Here is a 22977-nt window from a genome sequence, read left to right as displayed (position 1 = left end):
GCTTTCTTCTTGCCACTCTTCCATAAAGGCCAGATTTGTGCAATATACGACTGATTGTTTTCCTATGGACAGAGTCTCCCACCTCAGCTGTAGATCTCTGCAGTTCATCCAGAGTGATCATGGGCCTCTTGGCTGCATCTCTGATCAGTCTTCTCCTTGTATTTGCTGAAAGTTTAGAGGGACGGCCAGGTCTCTGTAGATTTGCAGTGGTCTGATACTCCTTCCATTTCAATAGTATCGCTTGCACAGTGCTCCTTGGGATGTTTAAAGCTTGGGAAATCTTTTTGTATCCAAATCCGGCTTTAAACTTCTTCACAACAGTATCTCGGACCTGCCTGGTGTGTTCCTTGTTCTTCATGATGCTCTCTGCGCTTTTAACGGACCTCTGAGACTATCACAGTGCAGGTGCATTTATACGGAGACTTGATTACACACAGGTGGATTGTATTTATCATCATTAGTCATTTAGGTCAACATTGGATCATTCAGAGATCCTCACTGAACTTCTGGAGAGAGTTTGCTGCACTGAAAGTAAAGGGGCTGAATAATTTTGCACGCCCAATTTTTCAGTTTTTGATTTGTTAAAAAAGTTTGAAATATCCAATAAATGTCGTTCCACTTCATGATTGTGTCCTACTTGTTGTTGATTCTTCACAAAAAAATACAGTTTTATATCTTTATGTTTGAAGCCTGAAATGTGGCAAAAGGTCGGAAAGTTCAAGGGGGCCGAATACTTTCGCAAGGCACTGTAAATGGGTCTTCCAAATGGACAATGACCCCAAGCATGCTTCCAAAGCTGTGGCAAAATGGCTTAAGGACAACAAAGTCAAGGTATTGGCCTGGTCATCGCAAAGCCCTTTTAAAAAAAATGTTTCACCTTTATTTAACCAGGTAGGCTAGTTGAGAACAAGTTCTCATTTACAACTGCGACCTGGCCAAGATAAAGCAAAGCAGTAGAGTGTGCAAATGAGGCAAGATAAGGGAGATAAGGCAATAAATAGGCCATAGTGGCGAAATAATTACAATTTAGCAATTTAACACTGGAGTGATAGATGTGCAGAAGATGAATATGCAAGTAGAGATACTGGGGTGCAAAGGAGCAACAACAAAAAAATCACAGTATTTTTATGAGGCAGTTGAATGGGCTATTTACAGATGGGCTATGTACAGGTGCAGTGATCTGTGAGCTGCTCTGACAGCTGGAGCTTAAAGTTAGTGAGGGAGATATGGGTCTCCAGCATCAGTGATTTTTGCAATTCGTTCCAGTCATTGGCAGCAGAGAACTGGAAGGAAAAGATGCCAAAGGAGGAATTGGCTTTGGGGGTGACCAGTGAAATATACAGTGCCTTGCGAAAGTATTCGGCCCCCTTGAACTTTGCGACCTTTTGCCACATTTCAGGCTTAAAACATAAAGATATAAAACTGTATTTTTTTGTGAAGAATCAACAACAAGTGGGACACAATCATGAAGTGGAACGACATTTATTGGATATTTCAAACTGTTTTAACAAATCAAAAACTGAAAAATTGGGCGTGCAAAATTATTCTCATTTATCTGAACCATGAGTGGTCAGATGTGTGTGCGATGTGTGAATGTGGACATCTTCTTTCATTAAACTTCCCCTAACCTGGACATCCGCCTTATCCTTGTTCTGACTGGACATTCTGTAGTGGTTGCTACCGGCCTTAAACCAGCACCTAATAATTCTTATTACATTCATGGTCCTTCGATTTTCTACAACCCTGCCCCTATTTTTCAGCCAGCCATGTGAAATCCATAGATTAGGGCTTCATTTATTTATTTCAATTGACTGATTTCCTTATATCAAATCAAAATCAAATAAAATGTTATTTTCACATGCGCCGAATACAAAAGGCATTTCACCTTACAGTGAAATGGATACTTACAAGCCCTTAACCAACAATGCAGTTTTAAGAAAATACCACAAAAAAAGAGAGAAGAATAACAAATAATTAAAGAGCAGCAGTAAATTACAATAGCGGGGCTATATACAGGGGGTTCCGGTACAGAGTTAATGTGTGGGGGCACCGGTGTCGAGGTAATTGAGGTAATATGTACATGTAGGTAGAGTTATTAAAGTGACTATGCATAGATAATAACAGAGAGTAGCAGCAGCGTAGAAGGGAGGGGGGGGGGGGCAATGCAAATAGTCTGGGTAGCCATTTGATTAGCTGTTCAGGAGTCTTATGGTTTGGAGAAAGAAGCTGTTTATGGCTTGGAGGTAGACGTTGTTAAGAAGTCTCTTGGACCTAAACTCGGCTCTCCGGTACCGTTGCCGTGAACCTTTTTTGTGGGATACACATAAGGCAATTCTAGGTCTTGTAGCATATTTTGGTTAAACTATCCCCAATTCAATGGAATTGCAACCCTCTGCATGCACAGTGCATTCTTCCATCACATGTGCTCTCAAGATCTTGCACACTAATGAGATGCTATTGAGCCCACACTACTACCCTGTCTGAGCCAAGGACTACATGCTCTCTGGTAAATTTTGATTACAGTATTGGGTGGGGTGAATATATTTTATACGACATACATTATTTTTTTTGTAACTAGTAAATAGGAGCCTACAGTAAAGTGTGTTTAAATCATTTCTAACTTGTTAACAATTTCTGCTAGTTAGTTTTAACTACCATGTGGGTTTTAGCTTGCTTGAGCCTGCTAACTGAGGAGTGTTAATTCACTTGTTTCCATACATGTTTCATTTTAAAACATTTATCTTACAAAGGAGTTGTTTAATCTAACTGCTTAACTATTTATCTGTACATGGAATTGTATATAATTAGTTTTTAACTCATTTTTTTCTAGTCTTTACAGGAAAATGCCATGGGCACTATCTGATGTGTGGAGACACTGTAGCTAATGTAAAAGGAAAAGCTGAAAATGATGAATCAGACACCTTATCGATAGCAGCAGCTCATGGTCCTCCTGGAATCAGATGTTTTTTTGACTCAAAGAAGAAACGTAGTCAGAGAAATTCTGATGAATGTCTTGCTCGAGCTGTGTATGCAACTGGTTCACCTCTGATGCTCACAGGCAATGTGTTTTGGAAGAGATTTCTGAATGTTCTTCGCCCAGCGTACACCACTCCAACCAGACATGCTTTATCTACAAATTTGCTGGATGCAGAGTTTAACAGAGTTCAAGTGAAGGTCAAGCAAATCATAGAGAAAGCAAACTGTATTGCGATCATCTCTGATGGGTGGTCGAATGTTCGTGGGCAAGGAATAATTAACTACATCTCCACTCCTCAACCAGTATTCTACATGAGCACAAACACAAGGGACAACAGACACACCGGTCTCTACATTGCAGATGAGCTGAAGGCAGTCATCAATGACCTTGGACCACAGAAGGTATTTGCACTGGTGACAGACAATGCTGTGAACATGAAGGCTGCTTGGTCTAAAGTGGAGGAGTCCTACCCTCACATCACACCCATTGACCGTGCTGCTCATGCATTGAATCTGCTCCTCAAGGATATTATGGCACTGAAAATAATGGATACACTCTACAAGAGAGCCAAGGAAATGCGTAGGTATGTGAAGGGTCATCAAGTAATAGCAACAATCTACCTCACCAAGCAAAGTGAGAAGAATAAGAGCACCACATTGAAGTTGCCCAGCAACACCCATTGGGGAGGTGTTGTCATCATGTTTGACAGACTTCTGGAGGGGAAGGATTCTCTACAAGAAATGCCCATATCACAGTCTGCCGAAATGCACAGCCCCATCAAGAGGATCCTCCTGGATGACGTATTTTGGGAGAAAGTGATAAGCAGCCTGTAACCTATCCTAGCCATTGCACAGTGCCCCCCCCCCCCTCTCCCTTAGGAGAGAGAGAGAGAGAGACTGTACAGAGTTATGCTGAGAGACACTCCTCCTTTCGATCCCGTCCTTTATGTTAATTGATGTCATCAAAACATTGTGCCTCCGGCTCTGTGCTATGTTTAGAATAGAAACCGTCAAAGTGGGACTGCATCATGTCATTAGTACAGTATGCTACAGACACACTTTTTCTTCTCCATCTGTTCATGTTTGTGAGAATAACACCTCAAGTTTAGCCTGGTTGACAGTCTTTTAGTGCTATCATGCCAACTCCTTTTCACTCATGATGCCAAACATGTTTGGCTTGACAATGGGCAATGAAGTTGGCAAGCGCACAAGCAGATCTGGCGCTAAGCTACCTCAAGATGGTTTGCTTCTCAAATGAGAACCAGCACCGGTAAGGAACACTGTTCACATAGAGGAAGTAGTGTTATCTACGGAATACCTAGATGCATATATGTTACATTATGAGGAAACACTGGACTGAAAAACACAACTAGCCCTAAAGGGTAAAGAGAAAGCTACAGTGCCTTGCGAAAGTATTCGGCCCCCTTGAACTTTGCGACCTTTTGCCACATTTCAGGCTTCAAACATAAAGATATAAAACTGTATTTTTTTGTGAAGAATCAACAACAAGTGGGACACAATCATGAAGTGGAACGACATTTATTGGATATTTCAAACTTTTTTAACAAATCAAAAACTGAAAAATTGGGCGTGCAAAATTATTCAGCCCCCTTAAGTTAATACTTTGTAGCGCCACCTTTTGCTGCGATTACAGCTGTAAGTCGCTTGGGGTATTTCTCTATCAGTTTTGCACATCGAGAGACTGACATTTTTTCCCATTCCTCCTTGCAAAACAGCTCGAGCTCAGTGAGGTTGGATGGAGAGCATTTGTGAACAGCAGTTTTCAGTTCTTTCCACAAATTCTCGATTGGATTCAGGTCTGGACTTTGACTTGGCCATTCTAACACCTGGTTATGTTTATTTTTGAACCATTCCATTGTAGATTTTGCTTTATGTTTTGGATCATTGTCTTGTTGGAAGACAAATCTCCGTCCCAGTCTCAGGTCTTTCTTCCAGAATGGTCCTGTATTTGGCTCCATCCATCTACCCATCAATTTTAACCATCTTCCCTGTCCCTGCTGAAGAAAAGCAGGCCCAAACCATGATGCTGCCACCACCATGTTTGACAGTGGGGGTGGTGTGTTCAGCTGTGTTGCTTTTACGCCAAACATAACGTTTTGCATTGTTGCCAAAAAGTTCAATTTTGGTTTCATCTGACCAGAGCACCTTCTTCCACATGTCTCCCAGGTGTGTCTCCCAGGTGGCTTGTGGCAAACTTTAAACGACACATTTTATGGATATCTTTAAGAAATGGCTTTCTTCTTGCCACTCTTCCATAAAGGCCAGATTTGTGCAATATACGACTGATTGTTGTCCTATGGACAGAGTCTCCCACCTCAGCTGTAGATCTCTGCAGTTCATCCAGAGTGATCATGGGCCTCTTGGCTGCGTCTCTGATCAGTCTTCTCCTTGTATGAGCTGAAAGTTTAGAGGGACGGCCAGGTCTTGGTAGATTTGCAGTGGTCTGATACTCCTTCCATTTCAATATTATCGCTTGCACAGTGCTCCTTGGGATGTTTAAAGCTTGGGAAATCTTTTTGTATCCAAATCCGGCTTTAAACTTCTTCACAACAGTATCTCGGACCTGCCTGGTGTGTCCCTTGTTCTTCATGATGCTCTCTGCGCTTTTGACGGACCTCTGAGACTATCACAGTGCAGGTGCATTTATACGGAGACTTGATTACACACAGGTGGATTGTATTTATCATCATTAGTCATTTAGGTCAACATTGGATCATTCAGAGATCCTCACTGAACTTCTGGAGAGAGTTTGCTGCACTGAAAGTAAAGGGGCTGAATAATTTTGCACGCCCAATTTTTCAGTTTTTGATTTGTTAAAAAAGTTTGAAATATCCAATAAATGTCGTTCCACTTCATGATTGTGTCCCACTTGTTGTTGATTCTTCACAAAAAAATACAGTTTTATATCTTTATGTTTGAAGCCTGAAATGTGGCAAAAGGTCGCAAAGTTCAAGGGGGCCAAATACTTTCGCAAGGCACTGTATCTTTAAGGGATGAAATTGTTAAATGACTGTCTATTGTTGAGAACGCCCTTGAGGCTCTACAAGATGTGAAAAATATTGCTAGGCTAACATTCTTCCTATTGGAGTTTCCTTCCTTCAGTATATACAGTGCCTTAAAAATGTATTCACACCCCTTGACTTATTCCACATTTAGTTGTGTGACAGACCACATTTTTTATTGATTAAATTGAGAATTTGTGTCCCTGGCCTACACACAATACCCCATAATGTCAAAGTGCAATTATGTTTTTTGAAATTTCTACAAATAAATAAAAAATTAAAATCTGAAATGTCTTGAGTCAATAAGTATTCAACCCCTTTGTTTTGACAAGCCTAAATAAGTTCAGGAGTAAATATGTGCTTAGCAAGTCACATTAAAACTTGCATGGACTCACTCTATGTGCAATAATAGTGGTTCATATTTTTTGAATGACTACTACCTCATCTCTGTACCCCACACATACATTTATTGTTTAAAACTTCTTAAGGCTAGGGGGCAGTATTCGGAAGATCGGATGACTGACGTGCCCAAAGTAAACTGCCTGTTAGTCAGGCCCAGAAGCTAGGATATGCATGTAGCATATATATATTGGTAGCATTGGATAGAAAACACTGAAGTTTCTAAAACTGTTAAAATAATGTCTGAGTATAACAGAACTGATATGGCAGGCAAAAACCTGAGGAGAATCCATCCGGAATTGTTTTAAAAAACATTTTTTTTAAGGACTTTATCGAACAAAACGACCATTTGTTGTGTAGCTGCGACCCTGGGGATTGCAAATAGAGGAAGATCTTCACAGGTAAGTGATTTATTTTATCGCTATTTCTGACTTTTGTGATGCCTCTGGTGGTATCGAAAATGTTTTTAATGCTGGTGTATGCGGGGTGCTGTCCTCAGATAATCGCATGGTATGCTTTTGCCGTAAAGCCTTTTCTGACAAAGAGGCTGGATTAACAAGAAGTTAAGCTTTTAAATGATGATGACACTTGTATTTTCATGAATGTTTAATATTCCGATTTTTGTATTTTGAATTTCGCGCTCTGCAATTTCACCGGATGTTGTCCAGTTGGGGCGCTAGCGTCCCACCTAGCCCAAAGAGGTTTTACATCTCTCAGTCAAGCAGTGAATTTCAAACACAGATTCAACCACAAAGACCAAGGAGGTTGTCCAATGCCTTGCAAAGAAGGGTAAATACAATTTAAAAAGCAGACATTGAGTATCCCTTTGAGCATGGTGAAGTTATTAATTACAGTTTGGATGGTGTATCAATATACCCAGTCACTAAAAAGATGCAGGAGTCCTTCCTAACTCAGTTTCCAGAGAGGAAGAAAACCGCTCAGGCATTTCACCATGAGGCCAATGGTGATTTTAAAACAGTTACACATTTTAATGGCTGTGATAGGAGAAAACTGAGGATGGTTCAACAACATTGTAGTTGCTCCACAATACTAACCTAAATGACAGAGTGAAAAGAATGAAGCCTGTACATAATACAAACATTCCAAAACATGCATCCTGTTTGCAATAAGGTACTAAAGTAAAACTGTAAAAGATGTGGCAATGAAATTAGCTTTAAGTTCTGAATACACAGCATTGTGTTGGATTTTCCCCAAACATAACACATCACTGAGTACCACTGTTCATATTTTCAAGCATGGTGGTGGCTGCATCATGTAATGTGTATGCTTTTCATCGACAAGGACTAGGGAGTTTTTTTTAGAATGAAAAGAAACAGAATAGAGCTAAGCATAGGCAAAATCCTAGAGGAAAACCAGGTTGAGTTTGCTTTCCAAAATACACTGGGAGACAAAGTTACCTTTCAGCAGGACAATAACCTAAAACACAAGGCCAAATATACATTAGAGTTGCTTACGAAGATGACATTGAATGTTCCTGAATGGCCTAGTTACAGTTTGGACTTAAATTGTTTTGAAAATCTATGACAAGACTTGAAAATGGTTGTCTAGCGATGATGAAATATTGTACAATCCAGGTGTGCAAAGCTCTTAGAGACTTACCCAGAAATACTCACAGCAGTAATCAATGCCAAAGGGGATTTTAACATTTTAACATTATTGACTTAGGGGTGTGAATACTTATGTACATTAGATATTTCTGTATTTCACTTTCAATAAATGTGCAAACATTTCCAAAAACATTTTCACTTTGTCATTATGGGGTATTGTGTGTAAAGGGGTGAGAAAAAAATCTATTGAATCCATTTTGAATTTGGGCTGTAACACAACAAAATGTGGGACAAGTCACGGGATATTAATACTTCCTGATGGCGCTGTAGACTAGTCACATATTGCCCTGGTGGGCTTTTTAATGAGACAGCTCTAATGGAAAGCGGTGACAGAGGAAAGTCAAGAAGGATGACAAAGAAACTCAGTCTGTCTCTGCCACTTCACAATCTACCTTCTGTCTGCTTGCCTGACTGCCTACCCATCCAATGCATGTAAATGAATGTTCTGGGGAAAAACAGGAACAGCTCACATTCACCTTCATAGACACTGTATAAACACTCACACTCACTGCAAACCTGAGAACTCTTCCTGTCACAACACTGACGACCTGATGACCTCACGCTTGGACAGCAGGCTACGCTTTCTCGGTCTCTTATCTCATTGGGCCCTTGACATTTTGTTCCAGATGCCACCTAATATCATAAATCCTACCAGGCTACTGGAGACAGTATAGAAACTGATACAATACAGTGAGCGGACCACAGAACAGTAACAAACACACTTCATGCCATAGTATACACACCTTGTCATGCAGTATACACTGTCGGTACAAAACATTATGAACACCTGGTCTTTCCATGACATAGACTGACCAGGTGAATCCAGGTGAAAGCTATGATCCCTTATTGATGTCACTTGTTAAATCCACTTGATGCAGGACGGAGAAAGGGGTTACCATAGATGCCAGACTGGGGGTGGTGTTTCCATGGCATCAGAACTGCGGCTGGTTACTACACTGAGACGTAGACAGCTCTTTTTTACATCATCTCCCCCAAACATCGCAGTTCAATAACGTTGAATTGACCTTGTAACAGTGTTGCACCTGCATTCCTTGTGGAATCACAGGCACATCAACATGGTAAGGTGAAAGTGCCGCCCACCTGTAGCCCAGGGACACAATCCTAGCACAGACTGGAATATGTTCCGTGATTCATCCAATGGCATTGGAGTATACCACCTCAGTCATTGGTATATATACCACCTCAGTATACCACCTCAGTCATTGGCTTCATCAATAAGTGCATTGACGACGTCGTCCCCACAGTGACCATACATACATATCCCAACCAGAAGCCATGGATTCCAGGCAACATCCGCACCGAGATAAAGGCTAGAGCTACCGCTTTCAAGGAGCGGGACACTAATCTGGACGCTCATGAAAAATCCCGCTATGCCCTCAGACGAACCATTAAACAGGCAGTGTCAATACAGGACTAAGATTGAATCCTATTACACTGGCTGACGCTTGTCAGATGTGGCAGGGCTTGCAAACTATTATGGACTACAAAGGGAAACCCAGCCTCGAGCTGCCCAGGGACGCAACCCTACCAGACGAGCTAAATACCTTTTATGCTTGCTTTGAGGCAACCACACTGAAGCATGCATGAGAGCATCAGCTGTTCCAGACGACTGTGTGATCACACTCTCCATAGGCAATGTTCTGGTCAACATTCACAAGGTGGAGGGGCCAGACGGATTACCAAGGCATGTACTCAGAGCATGCGTGGACCAACTGGAAGGTTCTTTACTGACATTTTCAACCTAACCCCGACCAAGTCTGTAATACCAACACGTTTCAAGCAGACCACCATAGTCCCTGTGCCCAATAATGAGAAGGTAACCTGCCTAAATAACTACCACCCCGTAGCACTCACGTCGTTAGTCATGAAGTGCTTTGAAAGGCTGGTCATGGCTCACATTAACACCATCATTCCGGAAACCCTAGATCCACTCCAATTCGCATACCGACCCAAGAAAACCACAGATGCCGCATATATCAATCACACTTCACACTACCTTTTCCTACCTAGACAAAAGGAACACCTATGTGAGAATGCTGTTCATTGACTACAGCTCGGCGTTCAACACCATAGTGCCCACAAAGCTCATCACTAAGCTAAGGACCCTGGAACTAAACACCTCCCTTTGCAACTGGATCCTGGACTTCCTGACAGGCCACCCCCAGGTGGTAAGGGTAGGCAACAACACATCTGCCACGCTGATCCTCAACACCGGGGCCCCTCGGGTGTGTGCGTAGTCCCCTCCTGTACTCCCTGTTCACCCACGACTGTGGCCAAGCATGACTCCAACACCATCATTAAGTTTACTGATGACACAACAGTGGTAGACCTGATCACCGACAATAATGAGACAGCCTATAGGGAGGAGGTCAGAGACCTGGCAGTGTGGTGCCACGACAATAACCACTCCCCTCCAATGTGAGCAGGACAAAGGAGATTGTAGTGGACTACAGGGAAAGGAGGGCTGAAAAGGCCCACGTTAAAATTGACGGGGCTGTAGTGGAGTGAGTCTAGAATTTCAAGTTCCTTGGTGTCCACATCACCAACAAGCTATCATGATCCAAACACACCAAGAAGAGGGCACAACAACACCGTTTCCCCCTCAGGAGACTGAAAAGATTTGGTATGGGTCCCCAGATCCTCAAAAAGTTCTACAACTGCACCATGGCTGCATCAGTGCCTGGTATGGCAACTACTCAGTATCCGACCGTAAGGCGCTACAGAGGGCTCTCATCATAGCTCTTGATGGTTTTTACGACTGCACTTGAAGTGAGTAGGTGTGGAAGGCCCAAAAATTGTCAACGACTCCAGTCACCCAAGTTATAGACTGTTCTCTCTGCTACTACATGGCAAGTGGTACCGGTTGTGCCAAGTCTAGGTCCAAAAGGCTCCTTAACATCTTCTACCCCCAAGCTATAAGTCTGCTGAACAATTAATCAAATGGTCACCTGGAATATTTACATACACCCCCTTTGTTTTTACACTGCTCCTACTCGCTGTGTATTATCTCTGCATAGTCACTTTAACCCAACCTACATGTACAAACTACCTCGACTAACATGTACCCCCGCACATTGACGCACATTGACTCAGTACCGGTACCCCCTGTATAAAGCCTCGTTATTGTTATGTCATTTTATTGTTACATGTATTTTTTACTTGCTATTTAGTAAATATTTTCTTAACTCTATTTCTTGAACTGCATTGTTGGTTAAGGGCTTGTAAAGCAAGCATTTCACGTAAGGTCTACAGCTGTTGTGTTCGGCGCATGTGACAAATACAATTTGACTTGATTCATTTGAACACAAAATGGATATTTGCCTTTCATCAAGCACAGTGGCGGAAAAAGTACCCAATTGTCATACTTTTAGTAATAGTAAAGATACCTTCAAAGAAAATTACTCAAGTTAAAGTCAAGAGTTAAGAGTCATCCAGTAAAATACTTTGAGTAAAAGTCTTAAGTATTTGGTTTTAAATATACTTAAGTATCAAAGGTAAATGTAATTGCTAAAATATACTTAAGTATCAAAAGAAAAATAAACACATATTTTCTAATTCCATACGGCTGTCACGACTCCTCATCGTCACCGGCCTACTAGCTGCCACTGATTCTTTCCTCCCCCTCCTTGTCTGTTTATTGGTTACACCTGTTGTGTATTTGCTGATTAGTTGGGCTTTATTAGCCAGCCGGCCCGCCTGCTCTTAGTGCGGTACACTCCAACACTCACATGCTGACCACACCGATCGCGTTGCGTCGCGTGTGTGAGCGTTGCTAAATAAACGTACAAGTACATCTTATTCAATCATTGCACCCACACTGCTCGCGTACTCCAACGAGCGTCTATGTTGCCAGGCGCTAAAATAGAAGTTGCTTCTATTTGTGACGCAGAACGCGATGCAATTCCTGCCTCTCCCATCTCCTCATTGGTTAAACCCACGTGGGTGATTGAAAGATGAACTGAGGTCGGTTGTGTTAATGCACCTTACTATGAAAGTTAGTTGCCAATCGCCATATAAAGTCCAAAGATGAAAAAGCCTGGAAGGAGGAGCGATGACTAGAAATGATTCGGTTGACCGTTTTATGTGTGGATTAATTGTTGGAGTAGAGGACCTTGTGCATTTCAGGTAAAATAGCTCAATGTTTATATCCCAGGACAAATTAGCTAGCAACAGCAAGCTAGCTAGCTAAATAGAACAAAATAGCTAAAAACTGCAAGATGGCTACCTAAATTGCCATAAATGCTTAATGTTTTTAGACCTATCCCCAAATTAATATAATTGGTTCAGAGTTTGTTTTGATATTTCAACCTGCGTGTCATGATCTCGTTTGTTGTGGGGTGACAAAATCAATTTGCGGACGCACGATGGCGCACATTTGGGCATGGTGTCAGACATAATTTACAAAGGAAGCAGATCAGAGGCAGTAGAGATGGCCAGAACAAGCATTCAAAATGTAATGAGTACTTTTGGGTGTCAGGGAAAATGTATGGAGTAAAAAGTACATTATTTTCTTTAGGAATGTAGTGAAGTAAAAGTAAAATATGTCAAAAATATAAATAGGTAAGTACAGATACGACTTAAATAGTACTTTAAAGTATTTTTTACTTAAGTACGTTACACCACTGATCAAGCACGGCCTCTCCAAATACACTGACCCAAACCAGTGTTTTAGCTGGTCAGGCAGGCTGTGTTAGCTTGGGGGTGGACACATCTGGCAGCCAGTATGGAAAAGTCAAACAGCAACATGTGGACCAGGGGTGGGCAAATAGTAACGTCAAAACAGAGAGCAATTACTGTACACTGTGCTGTTTGTTTTATGAGGGGGTGACTGTAACACTGGTTTGAGACAGATTTTACACAGCTAAAGGTTCAGGCCTGGTTTAACTGTAGAGACTGTACCAAGGTGATCGTAATAGGTTTTGTCATGGAGTTGGTTATCTAGTTATCTTAACACTGTTGAAATCAATGTCTAATTGCTGAACGTGTGCTGGTAATTGTATTAATTATTATTAATCTATATATACCATAAAAATGTATTTACAGTGGGGCAAAAAAGTATTTAGTCAGCCACCAATTGTGCAAGTTCTCCCACTTAAAAAAATGAGAGGCCTGTAATTTTCATCATAGGTACACTTCAACTATTACAGACAAAATGAGGGAAAACAATCCTGAAAATCACATTGTAGGATTTTTAATGAATTTATTTGCAAATTATGGTGGAAAATAAGTATTTGGTTAATAACAAAAGTTTATCTCAATACTTTGTTATATACCCTTTGTTGGCAATGACAGAGGTCAAACGTTTTCTGTAAGTCTTCACAAGGTTTTCACACACTGTTGCTGGTATTTTGGCCCATTCCTCCATGCAGATCTCCTCTAGAGCAGTGATGTTTTGATGCTGTTGCTGGGCAACACAGACTTTCAACTCCCTCCAAAGATTTTCTATGGGGTTGAGATCTGGAGACTGGCTAGGCCACTCCAGGTCCTTGAAATGCTTCTTACGAAGCCACTCCTTTGTTGCCCGGGCGGTGTGTTTGGGATCATTGTCATGCTGAAAGACCCAGCCACGTTTCATCTTCAATGCCCTTGCTGATGGAAGGATACATGGCCCCATTCATTCTTTCCTTTACACAGATCAGTCGTCCTGGTCCCTTTGCAGAAAAACAGCCCCAATGCATAATGTTTCCACCCCCATGCTTCACAGTAGGTATGGTGTTCTTTGGATGCAACTCAGCATTCCTTGTCCTCCAAACACGACGAGTTGAGTTTTTACCAAAAAGTTATATTTTGGTTTCATCTGACCATATGACATTCTCCCAATCTTCTTCTGGATCATCCAAATGCTCTCTAGCAAACTTCAGACGGGCCTGGACATGTACTGGCTTAAGCAGGGGGACACGTCTGGCACTGCAGGATTTGAGTCCCTGGCGGTGTAGTGTGTTACTGATGGTAGGCTTTGTTACTTTGGTCCCAGCTCTCTGCAGGTCATTTACTAGGTCCCCCCGTGTGGCTCTGGAATTTTTGCTCACCGTTCTTGTGATCATTTTGACCCCACGGGGTGAGATCTTGCGTGGAGCCCCAGATCGAGGGAGATTATCAGTGGTCTTGTATGCCTTCCATTTCCTAATAATTGCTCCCACAGTTGATTTATTCAAACCAAGCTGCTTACCTATTGCAGATTCAGTCTTCCCAGCCTGGTGCAGGTCTACAATTTTGTTTCTGGTGTCCTTTGACAGCTCTTTGGTCTTGGCCATAGTTGAGTTTGGAATGTGACTGTTTGAGGTTGTGGACAGGTGTCTTTTATACTGATAACAAGTTCAAACAGGTGCCATTAATACAGGAATCGAGTGGTGGACAGAGGAGCCTCTTAAAGAAGAAGTTACAGGTCTGTGAGAGCCAGAAATCTTGCTTGTTTGTAGATGACCAAATACTTATTTTCCACCATAATTTGCAAATTAATTAATAAAAAATCCTACAATGTGATTTTCTGGATTTTTTTCTCATTTTGTCTGTCATAGTTGAAGTGTACCTATGATGAAAATTACAGGCCTCTCTCATCTTTTTAAGTGGGAGAACTTGCTTAATTGGTGGCTGACTAAATACTTTTTTGCCCCACTGTATATTCCCTTTCCGAGATAATTATTCAACAAATGACAGCAATTTAAAGAGATTGTACATTTTACATTCTAGCAGCACAACATTATGTTAGCTAGAGAGAATGGGTCCTTTGAGGCCACTTCATGTTGAAGTATAAAACATTTTAGGTGCATAACACACTCTTTTAACATAGCTGAGGAGATGGGCACACACTGGTTCGAATGCAATCTCCCAGAAATATTCAGTGCAGTTTGAGGAGAGTGGGTATATGCTGCTCTGCATTAGGCTACCGTGAGATGGTGTTGAAAAGATAATGATGTTAAACTGTAGAGAAGGTGGTATTGTTCTATAGGCCAACATCCTATCCAAATGTAAATCATCAAGTTATGTTATGATGACATGTACAGTATTATATAGGTTAGGTACGAGGAATGAGTTAAGTCACCCCCACCACTTCCATAGCTCCTGTGCTGCAAAAATGTGCTCTGTTAAGCTTCAATATTTATGCAGTCAAGATTGGATTGAATACCAGACTGGGTCATCTTCTGAAAGTCATTTCCCAACACCCTGATTTTGTAGCTGGCCATCATGTCCAGAAACAAGTCCATACTTTCTGTAAGTAGCCCTGTTCAACACAATCACATTTTACCAGGATATTTTTTTATAGTCCTTCCTGTTTTAACAGACTCCCCTCTTCCTTCCCTAGAGAGTGTAGGAAAGTGGGTGACGACGGCTGGAAATAGCGCCCGTCGAGAACAGATGAATCAACGCTGCACCTTGTGCTTAATTAAAGATTAACGAGAAATTGGTTGGTGGTGCGGCAGAGGTTTCTAGAAGCCTTAACTTACTTCCCTGATTAGACTTGTGTAACATTGGTTAATACTGCATGGTCCTGCTGAAAAAGTAATGACATCCGAGACGGTGGCAGAATCATTCTTCTGATGACTGCCTGTGTGAAATTTAGAGCCAAAAAAGTGCCGGTATGAAAACTAAAGTTGTCTCATTACCAATACTAAATCACATAAGTCAGTTTTTATGAAATTGCTTTGAATAAATAATTAGGACCTCCCAAGAAGCATGGAACAGGTTCAGTTTTACTTCTCTCAAGCAACAGTTCTAATTAGGTAGCCTAAGCTTGTGCCCGTGGAAAAGCTACAGTACACACTGGTCCTTATTGGACGCAGTCGTTCATTGATTTATATGCTGAACATGCTCATAATAACACTGCAATATTAATGTTATATTAAATCACACTGCTAACCACACTCCAACATTCCTCGCCATTTATAACACATCACAAATTACTATAACAGTAGGCCTTTATAATGTGTTGCTCAGCAGTGTTGGAGTAGGACCTCTTACTCACTCCGGGCTGAGTCCTGAAGTCTGTATAGTAGTGAATTGTAGTGCTGAAGTCTGTATAGTAGTGAATGGAGGTGTTGCTAGTGTTGAAGTCTGTATAGTTATAAGGGGTGCGTGTTGGTGGCAGGGCAAGTCAGGCGCAGGAGAAAGAACTTGGTATAAACTGAGTTGTTTTAAATGCTGACAAAACTCCACAACAACCAAAATGTACAAAATAACAAAGTGGGTACAAAATCCGTCGCACACCAACACTAAATAGCACATCACATACAATCAAAACAATCTCCGACAAGGATATGAGGGGAAACAGTGGGTTAAATACACAACATGTAATTGATGGGATTGGAACCAGGTGTGAAGGAAGACAAGACAAAACCAATGGAAAATGAGAAATGGATCAGTGATGGCTAGAAGGCCGGTGACGTCGACCGCCGAACACCGCCCGAACAAGGAGAGGGACCGACTTCGGCGGAAGTCGTGACAATAGTAGTGAGTGGTGGTGTCGAAGTCTGTATAGTAGTGAGTGGTAGTGTTGAAGTCTGTATGGTAATGATTGGAAGTGTTGGTAGTGTTGAAGTCTGTACAGTAGAGAGTGGTAGTGTTAAAGTTGATGGGGTCAAATTGGGGTCATGATAGGGGCTGCACCAAATGTTTGATGTATTATAATAATTGATTATGCTTATGTTGTATTAATAGAAGGGGAGGGGCTATTGGAACACTGCTCCTCTACATGTATAGGGCCCTAGACTACAGATTAACAATATGTATATTCATTGTAAGGTTTTAGAATTGTTCCACAGTCTAAGTCTCTGCCTCTTATTAAGAAATGGGGGGTCTGTGAGAAAGCACTTCAAAGATGAACAAAGAGCCCTGCAGGGGAGTGGAAGAGATAAGAGGCTAGTCAGACATACATCAACTTGGGGGAGTGGAAGAGATAAGAGGCTAGTCAGACATACATCAACTTGGGGGAGTGGAAGAGATAAGAGGCTAGTCAGACATACATCAACTTGGGGGAGTGGAAGAGATAAGAGGCTAGTCAGACATACATCAACTTGGGGGAGTGGAAGAGATAAGAGGCTAGTCAGACATACATCAACTTGGGGGAGTGGAAGAGATAAGAGGCTAGTCAGACATAAATCAACTTGGGGGAGTGGAAGAGATAAGAGGCTAGTCAGACATACATCAACTTGGGGGAGTGGAAGAGATAAGAGGCTAGTCAGACATACATCAACTTGGGGGAGTGGAAGAGATAAGAGGCTAGTCAGACATACATCAACTTGGGGGAGTGGAAGAGATAAGAGGCTAGTCAGACATACATCAACTTGGGGGAGTGGAAGAGATACGAGGCTAGTCAGACATACATCAACTTGGGGGAGTGGACATTTACTGCTGAGGTCTTAGAAAACACTAACTATTCTCTTGCAAGTTTGTATAGCTGTGTATTCATGGGTTTGTGTGAGGAGTAGCAGGTAATGACGTATGCAATGACATCACATGGGGGTTGACTACGAGCATGATAAAAGCAACGTGGACTTTTCCTATGGGGCAGAACTCATGAGAGACATCAGTTGTATGTGTGATGTTTGATCTTTGACTTCTGTCTACAGCTGTATTTTGATAAAAATTGTTATGATTTATAAGTGCACATTTTGAGTGTTCCTTATTTGTTAAGTAAATAAAACGGAGCACAGAAAAACGGAACCAACGAAGTCTGTATTGTAGTGAGTGGTAGTGTTGATGTCTGTATTGTAATGAGTGGAAGTGTTGAAGTCTTTATAGTAGGGAGTGGTAGTGTTGAAGTCTGTATAGTAGGGAGTGGTAGCGTTGAAGTCTGTATAGTAGTGAGTGGTGCCAGTGGCTTTGGGATATGACTTGTGCATTGTTCCCCCGTTACGTAACAGTGGCCCAGCACTTCACAGGGACCCCAGTCGGACCCAGGAACAGAGTGGCCATGTCTCTGTGGCGTTGATGGATATCTTGATGGATGGCTTAAGTGGCGTGGCTGTCAATGGAGGTATTCTGTGTTAGATGCAGGCCAGTGTATAAGTGCCCGCTAGGACATCTCCTCCCCCTGGGTGGCGTTGTATACTGTACGTTGTGAAAAGGTAAAGAGGGAGATGGGGGGAGAACGAGCAGAGCAGATGTGCAAAATGCTTATTATGGGAAGAGCTGAGGGATGTTTCTTATAATTTTTCTTTTTTACTCTGCAGCCCAGTAAATATGGTGTGTGGTGTGTGTGTGTGATGTGTGTGGTGTGTGTGTTTGTGTGGGCCTGTGAATGTGAGGGTAAACAGGTGGTGAAATGATAACACTCCTACATCTCCGCTGAACAACAGAGAAGTGAGAGGAGGGCTCTTTCAAAGCACACCTGCTCTGCCTTTGTTCCCCTTGACAATTTACTGTCAGAGGTTGTAAAAGCCAAATAAAACAGAAATTCTCAGAACAACGAGCCCACAGAAAACAACACTAGACTATCGAGGACCGTGATCAGAAACCAGTGCTCAGGTAACATCATCAAATGTCACTTGTCAGGCATTAGTACTCAATCATAATGAAATGACACTTGGCAGGCATAAGTAATCAATCACCATTAAATCTAATCTGCAGTCTTCCAATCATAGAATTATATTTCTACGCTTAAAAAAACATGACTCTATGATGTAATGCAGACAGAAGAACAACATTCATCTATGTTACATGGAGCTCCGTTCGACATAATGATATAATTGCAGGGGGTTGTTAGGCCATAAGCCATTAAGTCATAATATGAATGGGATCAGTATCGTGAAGAAGATAACAGCGTTGACATCCCGCACTTGCATTCCACTCCCTCTGTTGCACCCCCAGATGTAATATAGCCTACTGAACTTTTCTTCAAAGGCAATTAACATCTGCCAAATATTTCAGGTGGACAATCGGTATTTCAATCTGTATTCAAACAAACACATCAAACTGTGACGGTGGCCGCGCGACCGTTAATAAAACTCTCAAAACTTTGTCACTCCCACACAAATAGCGTTAGACATACATAATCCCAAGTGCCTCATTATGTCATTACACCATCCCCTTTTTAAAGCTGTTTAGTGGTGTTTTCTCCATCACTGGTCTAGTTTTTTTTTTTATGAGGCCCTTTTCATTGCCTTCTGCAGAAGCTGTTTGCGCTGCCTGCCTGCATGCCACTCCTGTCTGCTAGTTGGTGCCTGGGCTGGCTTCAAAGAGCTCCTGTCTCCTGGTGATAATGAATGCAGTGTGTCTGCCTCTGTCTGTGCTATGGCCCACTGTCAATCTGTTCCCACAATCTCCGTTTACACACTGTTACTGTAAACTCACTGAGCTCTGAGCTCAGCCCTCATAGTCCTCTTTCCCCGTGTAGCTGCTACTGGGTTTTCCAGTTGCCTTCGGAGTTGTGTTAATTGTGTTTTGAACGTCTTTTGTTGTCCATTATCCTGTAAAGTGTATGAGGATGTTCAATCCTTTAATCAAACAAATGTTTTAAGGCTCTTTGAATATAGTTGGATTTGTTCACTTCCATGTTTGCTGTTAATGGTCAGTCGCTGAATGTACTCACTTCAACGTCCATCATGGCATGAACTTATATCAACTCAATGCCCCACAGGGAACCAAGAGGACACAGTAAATATGGTGAGTCAGAAATGTGACCTGATTCTATCCAATTAGAGTGACTGTCTGTATGATGACTCAACTGTTATGACCAGTCAAGGCAGAGAGTAGGCTAATGCAGATGTATGGTATTAGCCAGAGTTGACTGAAGAATGCAACACATAGACAGATGGAGAAATAAATGAATAACGTAGGTAAACCGAGTCATCAACAACAAAAAAAGGATCCCTTTCAAAAGTGGCCACACTGTGTTATTGCCGGGTCGAAGGGATCCAACTGAAAAGGCATTATTTATGCCTCCTGCCCACCCCTACCTGCTAGCTCTCTCTCCACTCTGTTTGGTCTCCACATAAAAGAGGGTTGCCAGGTGAACAAAGCAATGGTTTGACAGGGCTTTGGCCACCTGTGGTTGACCAAACCTTTCAATCAGCAAGGAGTTGAGTGAGGCTGTAGTCATGCATGTAACTTACAAAAAACGAATTGGGTTATTAGAGAGAATCGTACCTTATTAGAGGCTAGTGATGGTACCGTTTAATTAGAGAACTGTTATGAACCCTTTATGCAAATATGATTCAAATATGATGTGTAATGTTTAGATATTGGCTTGGTTATAGGCCTTCAGGCTTGTGGCATACAAACAAACTTCTCTACCTGCGCCACTTGTCATACATACAGTATATTCTTCGTGCCACAGAATACTGTCAAAAAAGTTCCCCTGTTGCTTAGATACAGTAAAGATTAACACACATTGCTTCAATTTCACCATCTCAAGATTATGAGGGGTGAGCTGGTGACATAGGAATTTGAGACAACAGAGATACCTAAGAGAGGTCTCAAAATCTGTCTCAGTGGGAATAACAAGACTATAAAAGATATTTAGATCGACATCAAAACACAAATTCTTCTCTGACTCCCGTGTTGCCATGGGAACATGACTCATCAAAACAACTCACACAGCTTACCTGTAGCAGCTGGAGGCGACTCATGAGAGCTATTTTCACACTGCTTTGTCTGCCAGCACACTGTTAGGCAGTACTAAGCTTTGATTTTCAATAACATTTCACACCAGATGTCTCATAAAACACAGAAGAGACACTCACTCCAAAACTACTGGCTGGAGCGAAGGTTATATGGCTATTAAGACTATTATTCTGTGAGCTGAGGTACTGTGCTGTTCTATGATTGTTTAGGCTAGTTAGGACAGTTTGGGGTAAAATAATGATACGAAGTACTCTCAAAAGGTGAGAAGCAACAGTCAAAGGAGGGAGAACATGTAATGAACATGACAGGATTTCTCACGCCACACATCAGAGAGCCAAAATATCTATCCGTCTGAACGTTCCAAATGGTTGGGCCCTGTTGAATGTGGCCCAGATCAAAGTCCAATTTTGGGGTGGAGTTCCCCTTTAAATATAGAATGCAAGGACCTCATTATTTTTAATGGATTGTTATTTTCCAGTCTTTCTTCAAGTCTTTGTTATGCCATTTGCCTCTTTCAAGGTAGCTATTAAAAATGACAACCCGGTGTCTTGTTCACAGTCAACTGACAAATAAACAAAAGGTTAAATAAAGTGTCACACATCTATGTATAGGCAGTTAAATGTCAGTATGCTAGACTTGGAAGCTGTTGCGAGTTTATTGTTCTAGTGTCTGGGGTTTCAGGTATGGTGTCATACACTGCTCTGTAAGGTAGATATGCTATAGGCAGGCCATCTGTCCCTGGCTGCTATTTCCTGTAAACAATACAGAGAGCTGCCAATAAACATTAGCCTACCCCAGAGCCATATATTTATATGCTAAATATATACATATACAGCCAAGAGTGTGCAAAGCTGTCACCAAGGCAAAGGGTGGCTACTTTGAAAAATCTAAAATATATTTTGATTTGTTTAACACTTTTTTGTTTACTACGTGATTCCGTATGTGTTATTTCATAGTTTTGATGTCTTCACTATTATTCTACAATGTGGAAAATAATAAAAATAAAGAAAAACCCTGGAATGAGTAGATGTGACAACTTTTGACTAATATTTACATAAAATGTACAGTACATGGCTCTGGCCTAGCCTATGTCTATAGCTGCACTCCCATTGGCTACGTTTCTATTACTTTCCATTCAGGTTCGAATGGCATAAGATACACTGTATGTCAAATCAGTGCCTTAGGATGGTGTTGATTGTATGTCAAAACCCTTTTTGGTTCCAAGTAGAACTCTTTTGGAGTTCCATGTAGAACCTTTTACACAAAGGGTTCTACATGGAACCCAAAAGAGTTCTACTTGGAACCAAAAAGGGTTCTACCTGGAACCACAAAGGGTTCTTCAGAGGGTTATCCTATGGGACAGTTGAATAACCCTTTTGGAACCCTTTTTTTTATAAGAGTGTACTTTCATGTACTTCACAAAAGGCTTCTATGTTAAGGTTGCTACAGTATAGGTACACACCAACTGACATCCCAGTTACATTGTCAGCCTTCGGGGAATAACAGGGAAATAACGCCACTTCTTTTGGTCATCTGAAGCACTTTAGTTACTCTACTACGGTGCCATGTCTGTTGGTTTGTGTGAAGCTCAACCATGGTTACAAAACAGCTAAAGTACATTGTCTCACACCTGAATGGAAAGAAAGCCTGAACACCGTGATGCACATTGCAAGCAATATAGAAGTGCAAACTCAATGCATTGAATTGACTGACAGACACCTCTTCATTTCCGGGATCCATTTTTAGTTGGTGCCAACTGTGTGAATCCCACTGCTTGCTTAGGGGACATTACACATCCACTATTGATAAGTGGGGTGATGTCAACCCACTGGACACAGACGTCAATTCCACATCCATTCCACATTGGTTCAGCGTAATTTCATTGAAATGGGATGGAAACAACGTTGATTCAACCAGTGTGTGCCCAGTGGGAAGTGTGCAATCCCCATTAGACTAGCCTGTCAAACATGTACCGTCTTTTATGGATGTATGCACTTTCACTCTTCAGTAAGTCCTCATAGATCCTGTGAACGAAGAAAGACCATCAATCAAATAGCAGAGCCCTCCTTTAACGAGGTCACGGTCAGTGTAAACTCAGAGCTGTTATTACTTCAGACCTGTTGTCTTTAAATAGCTGGGCTAACAAATCCAACTACGTGAACTGTGCAATACCACACACACTACCCCAGGACCCTTCAAATTGTGTCTCATTACTGCTATTGAGGAGTTATGTGAGCTATAGTACTTTAACCTCATCGGGGCTGGTGATATTACTAGTCTACAGTAACTAGCAGACTGGTTCAGAACTGGAAATGTTCAAGATTCAAGATTGAATACTTCATTGCCATACCAACTGAAGTGGTAGGGAA

The sequence above is a fragment of the Oncorhynchus mykiss genome, chromosome 21 (genome assembly GCF_013265735.2).
Source record: "Oncorhynchus mykiss isolate Arlee chromosome 21, USDA_OmykA_1.1, whole genome shotgun sequence".
Lineage (NCBI taxonomy): Eukaryota > Metazoa > Chordata > Actinopteri > Salmoniformes > Salmonidae > Oncorhynchus > Oncorhynchus mykiss.
This window is presented reverse-complemented; position numbering follows the sequence as displayed.